At 40.4% G+C, this 12,447-nt stretch overlaps 1 protein-coding gene across 1 annotated transcript in view; it reads left to right on the plus strand.

Annotated features, from left to right (window-relative positions):
- The window catches only part of tmem178b (transmembrane protein 178B), a 106,634-nt gene that overhangs the window by 2,406 nt on the left and 91,781 nt on the right, over positions 1-12,447 (plus strand). The gene's annotated exons all lie outside the window — the stretch shown is intronic.

Consider the following 12,447-nt stretch of genomic DNA (forward strand, 5'->3'; position numbering starts at 1 on the left):
AGACAGATAGTGTGGTGCGATGATCATGGACTTGGCTTCTTAGGGAAGTCTCAACATCCCGCTGTTTACTTGGATATAGAGTGTAGTTAGGAACAGGGCTAAATGGTTGAATAAATTCACCCTTTCACACACATTCACTCAGTGATGGCAAAGCCCGTCAAACAGAAAGTAATGCATTCATACACATTCACGGTTCAGTATCTTGCTCAAGGACACTTCGACATGTGGCACCAGGAGCCGTGAATCGAACCTACAACTTTCCGATTAGGGGACGGCCCGCTCTGCCTCTGCGCCACAGCCGCACAATCACCTCATCAAACTGTGGTTTGGTTAAAACAAACTCAATTCAACAAGTTAGATGTGAAAATATGTTTGCTCTACATGCTATTTCTACCTGCTGCCTCTAATGCCCCGACCTCCCTCTCGCTCTCCAGATATCTATCAGAATTAAAGGTTTATTTTGACCAAACCAGAGTATGTGATTGTTGCAACATTAGAAAGAAAAACAAAGACAGTTTAAGTGAGTTATATTTTGTTTCTGTCTGTTGAATAAAGTATTACAATGTTACAAGGTAAAATTACTGTTTTTGTCAATGTTTCTGGTTAAACAAAATGTCTAATTCTCTGTAGGGATTCCTTTCCATAAATGTTTGGTCAGACACTTGAGGAATAACAATCTGAGCTTGTCAGGGGCAAAAACAAGCACTGTTATTGGACAGACTGCAATTACCCATATGCAGCGAGTTTCGTGGCTGGCGGCTGCAACTTGTTTGTCCCCCTTAATCACGTTAATCTAAAATACTGAAGTTACCCTTTAAGAACAGTGTCACACACCTTAAGGGGAAGTCACATTTAGGAGGGGCATATTTAGTCAAGTCATTTATGAGGTAAAATACCCAACATTTACAGGTTGCAGATTCACTTGATGTTTTTTGATTTGAGTTTTTTGTATAGCCCAACTGATTCAGTTCAATTTTATTTGTATAGGACCAATTCACAACAAAAGTTATCTCAGGACACTTTTCAAATAGAGCAGGCCTAGACCGAACTGCTTATAGAATTATTGTCTTTATATATATTTTGAGGCAGACAAATTAATTATAAAATCTGCAGCTCACAAAGCTCAAATACAGGTTTCCACTTATGCCGCTGTAGCGTATAACATTGCACAGGCATGTAGTTTGTTAAAGTTAAAAAGACAGGGAGACTGAGGTTTCTGATGGAGGTTACTGGTCTGAGTCCAAGCTCAGAGGAAGAGGAGAGGGTGTGTGTGCTCTCTGAATACGTGTGTGTGTGTGTGTGCTGCAGCTGTGCCTTCCTTTGAGGATGCCTCAATGGCCTTGATGGCCTACCATCTGCAGTAATGGGCAGCCCACAGTCAGTGTGCTCAGTGATCAGATGAATGCCTCCATAGAGGGTCTGATCTATCCCAGCTCTCAGTTCCATCAGCATGGAAAAGTACAGCGTGGTTTGCCACTATGATGCATCTGACAATAACTTCACACTGATGGGTCAATACGGAAACAGCTGTGGAGATAACCACTGTTTATCTCTGTGTGTTCTACAGTGTGATCCACTTACAGCTCACATTCAGCTGCTGCACCCGGATACAGTGACATCCAGCAGCCAGCAGCAACACCAATAACCATTACTACTAGTACTGCCACTATACAAGTACTACTGCTGCTACTGCCTGCTACTATGGCTATTTCTACTCCTACTGCTTCTACTTCTATTGCTACTGTTGAAACTGTTATTCCCACTACTGCTACATCTACTTCTTCTGCTACTACAACTGCTGCTACCACAACTAGTGCTACTACTATTGCCTCTTGATACTGCCACTTCCACTGCTACAGCTACTGCTTCTCTTACTACTTCTACTGTTACTACCACTGCTAGTGCTACTGCTATTGTCTCCACTACCTTTACTACTACTGCTGTCTCAACTGCTTCCGCAACCATTCCTACAGATTCTTATGCTACTACTTTACTGCCCCTACTGCTACTACCACTACTGCTACTGTTAATACGGCCAGTGCTACCACTACTGTTGCTACTACTACTGCTAAACTGCTATAGCTACTACTGCCACCACTAATGCTACTCTTACTGTTAATACTGCTACTGCTAGCACTACTGCTGTTACTACTAGACTACTACTACGACTGCTGCCATCACTACTGCTAAACTTCTATAGCTACTACTGCTACCGCTACTGCTACTGCCACTACTATTTCTACTGCTGCTACTTGTAGGCTACGACTACTACTAGGCTACTACTATTGCTACTACTCACACTGCAACTGGTACTACTACTACTGCTGCTTTTGCCACCCCTACCTCTTTTGCTACTTCTACTGCTACTTGAAATTGATGAAAAATAAGAAGTAGCAAGATATTGCTTTTTGTATGTGGTCTTATTTTTGAGAGATTAGGGATACATTGGGGGACCTTGGACTGAAGACCTCAGTATTCCTAAGATCTTGACTACATCCCTACTAGTCGCCAGGTCATAATGTAAATTCACGAGCCTGTTTATTGTATCCACACTATCCAAGAGTTTATTAGAATCTCACTTCTTTAAATGTATGAGCCTTGTGAAATGACAGGAAACATTCATGCAATTATTAGCCACAATTTGAAACTGCAATGAGTCATTTCCTTCCATTTGAATAATATAATACTGTTTTTATATAAATAAACATGATAATTGTTGTCAGGAGTGAATCATAATCCAAAAGCACTTATCATATCTCTGATTCACTCTCACATTATCTTCATATTTACAATTCTAAAACTCTAATCTCTCCATGCTCATCCATTTCTCTGGCATGGGCACTAATGACGCTTCAGCTGTTAGTGTTTGGCCAGCTCAGCAGTATCCATTCATCTCCTCATCTGCGAGGCATCTTCCATAACCACGAGCTGCTTCAGTATGTAGATTTATGGGAGCAGAAGGGCAAGGGAGAGAAGCAGTGGTACCAGGTCAACACAAAACACCAAACCCTCCTTTTTAAGCTTGGTTTGTGTTAGTGATGGAGTGGGTGTGTGGGCTTTCTTTTTGTCAACAAAGACCAAACCAACAATGAATGTATTCCACCAACAAGTAATTGTGTGTGTATCAAAGCTTGATATATCTTCTTCCTCTGTACCATAGAGCTTTATTAAAAACACATAATTGAGCCTCACTGTTGCACTGTCTGACATATTCCTTCATTACCACGAACACACACATGATAGTTTATTTTGACTCAGTCCCACATATACCATCCTGCTGCCCCAAATACTCACTAGAGCACCAAATGTGGATTAATCCAGTGCTGAAAATAGTCCCAAAAAATTCCCTTCTTCCTCCTGTTTTAGTAGCGTTTGATAAAAACTATAGTAGGCAGCTGTTTACTGAGCCTTTTTGAAAATTAAACTATATGTTTAAGAGGCAAAATGTATGTCTTCAGTAGGAACTAATGGTGCTTTAAAGGTTATGTATGCAAGATTTAGAATATAAATATATCAGCAAACAACAATATAAAGATACAGTGGAGTCATGGTGGCTCACTCCCTCTGCCTATGTTGCTATTGCAGCCTCTCTGTGGTTTGTTTACAAAGCCAGTCTGGCCATTCGTGCATGTTAGTGCATGAGAGTCCCTCCTTTTCCAGCTGAGTAGACAGACTGAAACTGTTGTTTTTCCTCATCTATGTCGGGGAATTAAGGATTTATTTCGACCAAACACGTATTGGTGATTTTTGGAAAGATGGTTTTGGTGAGTTTTATTTTGTTTCCGTCCATTTTGAATGAAGTTAAGCTGTTACATTGTGGTGTTATGATATGTGAGATAAAATGAACATTTTTGTCTGTGGAGCAATATTTGAATTGCTTTTCCCTTTTAATAAATATTCAAAATAGGCTTACTGTAGCCTAAGTATGTGCAGATGGGGGTTATGGGGTCACCCTCTCCTCTAAATAGATCACTGCCATACCAGCATCTAATTGTTGGTGTTCACTCATTATACAAGTCATGTTGATAATCCGAACAATTGGCATATGTTAGCTTGGTGTCTGATTCCGTGACTGGGCACGCTATGTGACCTCCTCCTGCAAGAGCAGCTAACTGACTCTTTCTGTTTGTCACAAGGAAAACCTCCTGGAGAGAGACATGGAACACTGAAACAGCAGCAGAGAGACATCAGGCTAAATAGTGGTTTGGGACAGAGGATGAGAAAGCGAGCAAAGAGATTGAGTATGGCTGTAGAGACGAGGATGTCAGAGAGGAGAGGATTACATACAGAGGAGTGGGGGAGGTTGGTGGTTGGGGAGCTAAGGCCTCCTCATCTTGCGCCATCTGTTGTTGCTCTGTGAAATAAAAAGGCTTTTCAGGTCTCGATCAAGACATTCACAGTCCCATCCAAGCAGAAAGAGCAGGGAGAGGCCCTGGATTGGATTACCTCACTCCCCAGGGACCCTGTTTCATGGGGAGGGCTAAATTAGACACTACGGGAGGCTAAAGGTGCCTCATAGGTTCCCTGCCAATGAGCCCGCTGGCAAAGCTGCTCAGCTAATAGACACATGAAAGTGGTAGAGGGCTGGTGGATGATTATTAGGGGAAGTTAGGTGGAAGCAGATCATTTGCCCTCAAGGTTTAATTATAGTGACAATGAAATGAGAAGGAATTTTTACTAACTAATTATCTGTATTGTGATGTAGATAATACTACATATACTACTATACATATCATAGGTCATCGTGGCTCTGTTTTTATTTCTTATTTCTATATATATGAAAATGAAAACAATCTAGGGGTGTCTGTGACCAGACCTCTGCAGCTTGTTTCTTATCTCTAGAGGCTTGAGGTTACATTAGCTGATACTAGCATTACAAAACCTGAATCTCCGACTGAATGGTCAGCAGTTGAATTGCAACGTGTGAAATAAAAGGGAGAACATTGCTCGTTCTGCTGCATCAATTTGAATCCTTTTTTTTTAAACTGTGCATGGTGAGTCTGACAGTGTTATAGGTGAAAGGGATGACATGCATTTTTTTGATAGGTTTGGTTTAAATTAGTTATTTGCAGCTATAAAAAGGGGGTTTTCACAACATGATTGGCAGCTGAGCCATTCGCCATTAAGTCAGCTGGGCATATGGGTGGGACCTTGATACTGTGGCGCCAACCCCGATCAGTACTGCACAGACTTTGGCTCCGAGTGGCAAAAGATGGCAGCAGCCGTATCTGGGAAATTTTGGCTTTATTTTTATACAGTGGGAGGAAGTATAACGTTCTGACTGATCACAGCTATCCTAGGCTGCCTGGAGGTGGCAGCACGTTTCAGAAGTGTCCCAGAAGTGTCCCAGAAGCAGTGCTCCACTATGCTCTGGAGAATACACGGCTGGTGTGTTTTTGACAGAAACCATGACCAGTCAGGTAGCACAGAGCAGATTGAGCTGGCAGGAAGTCAGACACAGAAATGGCATAAAGAATCCTGTCACTTTTCAAAATAAAACACTCTGTGGACACCCCTGATTATAAAGACAGACAGGGGTGCTGTTTGATGATTGGACAAGCACTTAAAAGGAAACTTTGGGTCAAGCCATTACTCAAATGGTGTGGTCAGCCATATTGATTAGAACTGAAGAGAATCTGTTCCATGAGTCATTTGAGAGACAGACAACTGAAAAACAGGGCTGAAAGGCAGTGGAGTTATTAATTTCCAAGGTTGCGGTCCTGTACATGCGAAATTTGCTCTTCGTGCTCACACACACAGTTCCCTTGTTGTGCTGTGGTGACGCGATGTAGGTAGGTCGACAATAACAGCTTTATTCAACAAACTCAGACTGCTAAAGCCTCATATTAACCTCGGCTGAACCTGATAACATATTTTAAAGACAGAACAAAGACTGTGGATTGTGTTGTCCATCTCTTACTGTGCAGTTTCTCTATGGCACTTCACAGGTGGAATGATTACAGTGATCCATTGCTCTTTCGGTGCACTTTAGGGCATGTTTGTGTTGTATTAAGACGTACTTTTAAGCAGTTGGATGTGCAGCCAGGTTGAAAAGCAGAGGTATTATGTGAGATGGTTTGTTGTGGCCACAGTAGCAGACACTCATCTTCCTGGAAACAGTTAAATTATTCAGATATATGTGGCAGCACTCCTTGCTCATTAGTGCCCCTGCAGACTGCAGCCCAGCCGAGGAGACTGAGTGACTGCAGCAGCACAGACATTCACACCTCAAGGGTTCAACCATGCCATCCACGCAAACATGACTGAAAACGTTTGAAACAGTACAGGATTTCTTGGGGCAGAGTTATGTTAATTGCACATTTTATTTAATTTTCTACTTCTTGTATGTCACCTGGATTAAAATTCACTTTCACTTAATGCAAATACAGGCAATTCGGGGCAGTATGTCTTTCTTTCTAACACGCTGATGCCCCATTTCGTCAACATAGCTCAGTAGGTTCTGAAGCTGCAGCGACTATGTTCTTCAGTAACTGATGTACTTCACATCCTGATCATCTGCTGTAGATTCCATTTCTTAATTACTTGTGTCTGTAGTTGGGTTCATTTGTTCCGGACCAATGGAAACAATGACAATGAAACAATTTGGTGCATTTAACATTAATAACATTTATAGAGACTGACAGGTAACTCGTTGATTGAACAGTTTTGGAGACTGTCATCCTGCATCATCAGGATCGTTGGCGCCAGAATAGGGGGGACAAAGATACTTTCTTGTCCACACTTGATGGTAACCTTGTCAACTCCGTGGCTGGCATTACTGTCTTTCAGAGGCTGTAGCAGTCTCAGTTTTAATGCTAGAAGAAGACCTAAGACACCCATTGGTACCAACCTTGTCGGAAGGGGGCTAAATAATGCTCCAAAGTTAGGCTAAATTTTTGGTGATAGAAAAACTGGCATAAATATTGTCTAAGGGGTTCCTTGTCCGCCTCATGAAACTGTACAACCACAAACTAGAGCTCGAGGGAATCAAGAGCATGGATGGCTCTCCTAGCTATATTGACGCTGTTTCTTACTATATTTTAGTTGTACAAAAACTATAGGCTAGGTGGAGATTGAAAGAAAGCTGATATGAAAATTTAGCTAGCATATTACATCTTCCAAAACTGAAAGATATTCGGCACCCCTGATCTCAACTCACATGGGGAAATAAAAAATTGGTGACAGACAGAAGTTTATACAGCACTTTAATGCTTCTGATATTTAGGTTCTTTATGAAAAAATAATTGATCATAAGCATTATTAGTATTATTAGTCATGTGCAAAAGAAGCGTCTTGTGAAGTAATTATTTGGGGCTTATTACTGTGGGATTTCTGTCACACACTTTTTGACTTAATGAGCTGACATACAGAGTAGGATACAAGCAGTTTTAACAGTTCAGCCGCGCTGATGTGCATACATGTTACCAAATGATTTGCTTAAATATATATATTATCCAAATCAATTATAAGATCGCTTCCTGCACAGATTTCACCATCAGCAGATGGATATATTAATAGTATCTTTTAAAATCAGGCTAAAATCAGTTGCTATAATGTATGCCTGCAAGTTAATGACCCTATTTTTGTTGTCACTGGAGGTTTTTCACTTCTGGAAATTGTTGGAGGACGTGCTAACTCCTCATAGAAACTGAAGTGGAGGCAGTAATACGAGTATACCATGTTTTTTTTCACCTGAAAGGGCACTTTTATTTTTACTTGTTGATTTGTTTTACTTACTTATTTACAATATAAGTTAACTGTCTGCACTTTTAAAGAGAATAAGGAACAAATCAGGAGGTAACTGCCCGGGCTGGCAGTCTTTGAGAATCTCATGATTTGATTAGATTTCAGTTCTTGGTTTCATGATTCGATTCAGAATCCTTGATTCAATAAATAGAAAAAGGGGGGACTATTTTCCAGGTTCTTACTCCACAGTGTACTAAGCTATTCACTCTTTAGTCTCAAACTCGATTGGCTTGCACTGCTGGTTTTGTCATCACAATACTAGCAGTGGTATTCCGTCTGGTACAAAAGACTGGGTGAGGTATCATCTTTAAAATATAATCCTCTTGAGTGAGATCATTTTGGGAAAGAAAATACCTTTTAGAGACAAGGTAGGAGCTTTAATCACTTATTGGCAAGTTGAAAATTGAGAAAAAAGGGAAACTTCAATACTTGCTAAATATTCTGAAAATATTTCCATTACTAGCCTCATGCTTAAAAAAAAAGCTATAATTTTATATCATCTTTGTTGTTTGGCTGCAAACCTGCTCTCTTCTTATCAAGCATGAAACAAAATAAAGCCAAAAAATAATAATTACATAACATTATGGATGGAGGGAAATGGAGGGCTGGAAATGGCCCCCGGGCCGGCAGTTTGAGGTCCCTGCTTCAGTCTCTTCAGTCTAGAGCTTTGATTGAGCCCAAAAAAAGTCTGTGCGAGCCCAAACTGAGTCCGAACCACAGAAGCAGTTTAGGGCTAAATTACTATCAAAACTACTACATAACAAATTCACTCATTAATTACAGTTGCATGCATTATTATAAAATCTAATTATGTCCAACTCCCCCCCAAGCCTGACCTATGGTTTTGGTGCCCAAACACTGTTACTGCCTTCTGTGTGTGTGAGAATAACAATATGAAAGCGTAATTTATGTGTTCTGTAGTACTGGGGGTGGGTGGAGGGTAGAATCTCCTTTCAAAAGCAGTTTCTTTGCTGAAGAGCTGTTGCTTGGAATGGCTGCCATATTGGAAGCCCACATGCGTCACCACTTAATGTCAGACAACTCCAGTTTCTACATTTCATTCAGCCAACTTACATGGAATGGATAAATATGTGAATGTACTGAAAACAGTGGTGATATCTGGCATCTAAACTGACAAAAATACACTATGCTCATTCTATTCTGAAAAAGGAGGTCATCAAAAAGATCAGATAATGTATTTGTAGTAATATTCTCTAAATCTGGGATTTCTAATATGACATTTGTGCTACTTTAATCACTGATTGATCTTTTTTTTAAAGATCAATAGTCAAAGAATGTTTACATTTTCCTGCACAGCAACCAAACCGTCATTCATTTGCATTATGTGGTTTTCTGTCACCTCTCACTTTTGTTATTTCAAAACAAACAGTATATTATACTCACTTAGCATTAGGAGAAAGTCTTCCAAAGGAAAGGGAATATTAACAAGCATGCATATTTGATTCCCATTTTGTTTGAAAAGGCCAGAGCCAGAGAGCAGCTCTGGCTGGGAGACTTACTCATCATGTAGTCAGTCTAACTCCCATAACCACAGGCAGAGTAGATGGAGAGAGTCAGAGAGAGATGAGGTGGAAGGAGCATGATGTAGTTTGTTTCCACACAGCCGACATCAATGTTTGATGACCTCATGCTTTCTCCCACAGACCAGCCACAGCAATACAGACACACACACAGAGCATGTGCAGCCTCAGGACAGCCACCATTTATAGCTGATGCATGTGCACACCAACACACACAAGACACATAATACCTACTTAATGTACACAACACACACATCACACATGTACAAAGAATATGATTTATCCAACATGAATAATAGACGATGCACTCAGTGCACTTCTTCTCTGATACTGTTTCTTGACACACAATGTGCATGGATATAATACACACACATATACAGAAGATGATGCTTTATGCCCTTTTTCTATTGAATTAAATTGAATTGAATTAGCATATGTTCTGCACTATGTGGTCCAAAAGAGACTTCCGCTGGCCTGCCGCTAACTGCCGGTTTAACCCTCTGCAAACTTGAGTAAGGATTACATTATTTAATTGAGCAGCTCTTCTTGACTTTCCAAATGTTAAAATTCTTTTGAGAAATTTCTACTTTCCCAGTGTAAGCTTATGGGAAAAAAGTCTTGTGATGGATGCTATTGCTATATTTACTTTAACTTTAATGGTTATATATTTTGAACATTGATATAGAAGCAAACTATCTGCTATGTAAAAAATATAGTGGAGTGAAGACATCCTGAGAGAATGATGGGATTATCTTGAAGCCATAGCAGTCCGTTTCACCAATATTTTTGCAGTAAACTGTGAATTAAGTGTTTATTTCAACCAAACTAGCATTGGCAATTGTTGGCGGTGACGGAAAGATTTTTGGGTTTTATTTTTTTCCTGTTCGATTTTTGGTGTGTTTTATGATTATCTGCTTGGTAAAATTACTGGTTTTGTCAATGGAGTCTTGTGTGCTGTAGCACCCATTTGTTTTGGCCTAAGATCCTGGTGCTCTAGTGAAACATCTATTGGCAAGTATAATTCACATAACAAATGACAAAAAAGCAGTGTAAGGATGTGAGTGCTTTCTGAATGTGTTGGCAGGTGAATATATCTGGGTGATGGTGGTTTATGTGTAATATTCCATTATAATGACTCCATAGAAATGTCATGGGAGCTGTGGGTGGTGACACATGGCATACTCACATGCACACGTTAACCCTTTAGCTTTAGTGACTTCACTCAGTATGCTTAACCGACACTGCCTTGCAGTGTAGCATCTCCATGGAAACAAAGGTGTCCTGGACTTATGATTGGCAGTCAGAGGCTTTATGGAGATGAGTGGGCTGGAGCAGAAGTCACATATCTGACCCGAGATTGGAGCATGGTGGAGGCTTTCTATTGGCCAAGGGGTGCTTTTACCTCACCTATACCGTGATATGTTTTGGTGAATCTGAGTGGGTGTCAACAAGAGGTTAATAAGGATCAATTAGCACCGTGCAATGTTAGATTTAGTAGCTTACAGGTTACATGAAAACAGGCTTCTATAATTATTTTTTATCTGAAAAATGTAATTACAACGCAGTTTAAAAAGAAACTTCTGCCACTAGGGGGTGTCTCACATCAAAACAATAACAAAAGACGAGGTTTGATGATGTTGTGAAGTAGCAAGGGATCATAGGACTTTTTTTACTTGACCACCATTGCCATCATTGCAGTCAGCTACTCCCGCCTAGGATTCCTTTAGTGTTCATGGTTCAGGAGGTTTATACCAGGAGCCCAATTATCCACAGAGGTCTTCTCCTCTCCAAAACAAATGGACCCGCTGATTCAAACCGTTAAACCCTAACCGTAACTCTAAACCCTAACCCTACTCTAAAGGACGACCCGGAGGGGCTGCAAGCCAAGCAGGCTTGTTTCTCTGACTACTGGAATCCGTCAACCAGTTCAAATCTGGTGAGTTAAAAAGCACCAAAATCTAAACAGTGGATGGTAAAAATGTGGCTTTAAACTGGATAAACAGTCAATGTATGACAGCTTCTGGCAGACAACCACAACGCTGACACATGCACAAAGGGGATATGACGCCATCGACAGGCGTCAAACACAGCGTTACTTGAAAAATTAACATGTTAAAAGAGAACACAAAAGGTGATGTGAGTGGTTTTATTTCCAAATACTGATCCTCAGAAATCTGCCCATGATACAGTTGATGTACCTGCACTTCCAACAAGTCTTCTAAACTAAATGACAAAATAGGTCATTTGTCATTATCCTCCAAAGTGACCTGCATGACCCCTACAAAACTGTTACAAAGTGTTTTCTGCCACATTTCAGATTTGGCTAGGTTTAGACAACTACAACTAGGATTAAGAAAAAATCCTAAATGGTTATGGTTAAAGGAAAACACTGACCGTCGGTCAGAAACAGAATAGTGCAGTCGACTCTGGCTCTGGTCGTCGCCATCTTGGAAGTCTGTCCAAGTTTTGTCATCAGCCAGTGAGCTGTCACACATTCACAGTACAGGCACACTTTTTACACAAAGGGTTTGTGTGTATACTACTAGGTTGCATCAACCAATGTCTGTACAGTAATTGCACTGGCTGTTTGGAGGGAATGAGAATCAGTCCACTCATCAAATTAGTTTGTTTTATGTCTGAACACATCTCAAACTGTTATGAGCCAGCTGATATGGTGAACTTGTGAGCAAATAGTTGCTTCTTTATACATCCATCTGAAACAGAGCAACATCAACACTATTCATTTGGCGCTGTGTTTGTGTCCATCTGATAAATGTCCAATATTCACTCTTTTAGCTCTGTTTTTGGTCTCCACCAATCTGTTAGGTTGTATAGATGACAATTATCCTTATGCAGTCATGACGTCATGTTAATCTGCCTTCATTTAAGGTCCAATGTGTAGGATTGAGTGGCATCCAGTGGTGTAGTTGCAGATTACAGATTAGTTGCAGATAACGCAAAATGCCCTTTCTAGAGAGTTTGTCCATTCTAGCCTACTGTAGAAACATGGTGGTTCAGCATGGCGGACTCCGTAGAAGAAGACCCGTTCCATCTGTAGATATAAACAGCTCATTCTAAGGTAACAAAAACACAATGATTCTTATTTTCAGATGATTATACACTAATGAAAACATGTGAATATTATATTCCATTTCTGCCA

This window comes from Morone saxatilis, unplaced genomic scaffold (assembly GCF_004916995.1).
Source record: "Morone saxatilis isolate NCDOM2014 unplaced genomic scaffold, NCSU_SB_2.0 Contig10, whole genome shotgun sequence".
NCBI classification, from domain to species: domain Eukaryota; kingdom Metazoa; phylum Chordata; class Actinopteri; family Moronidae; genus Morone; species Morone saxatilis.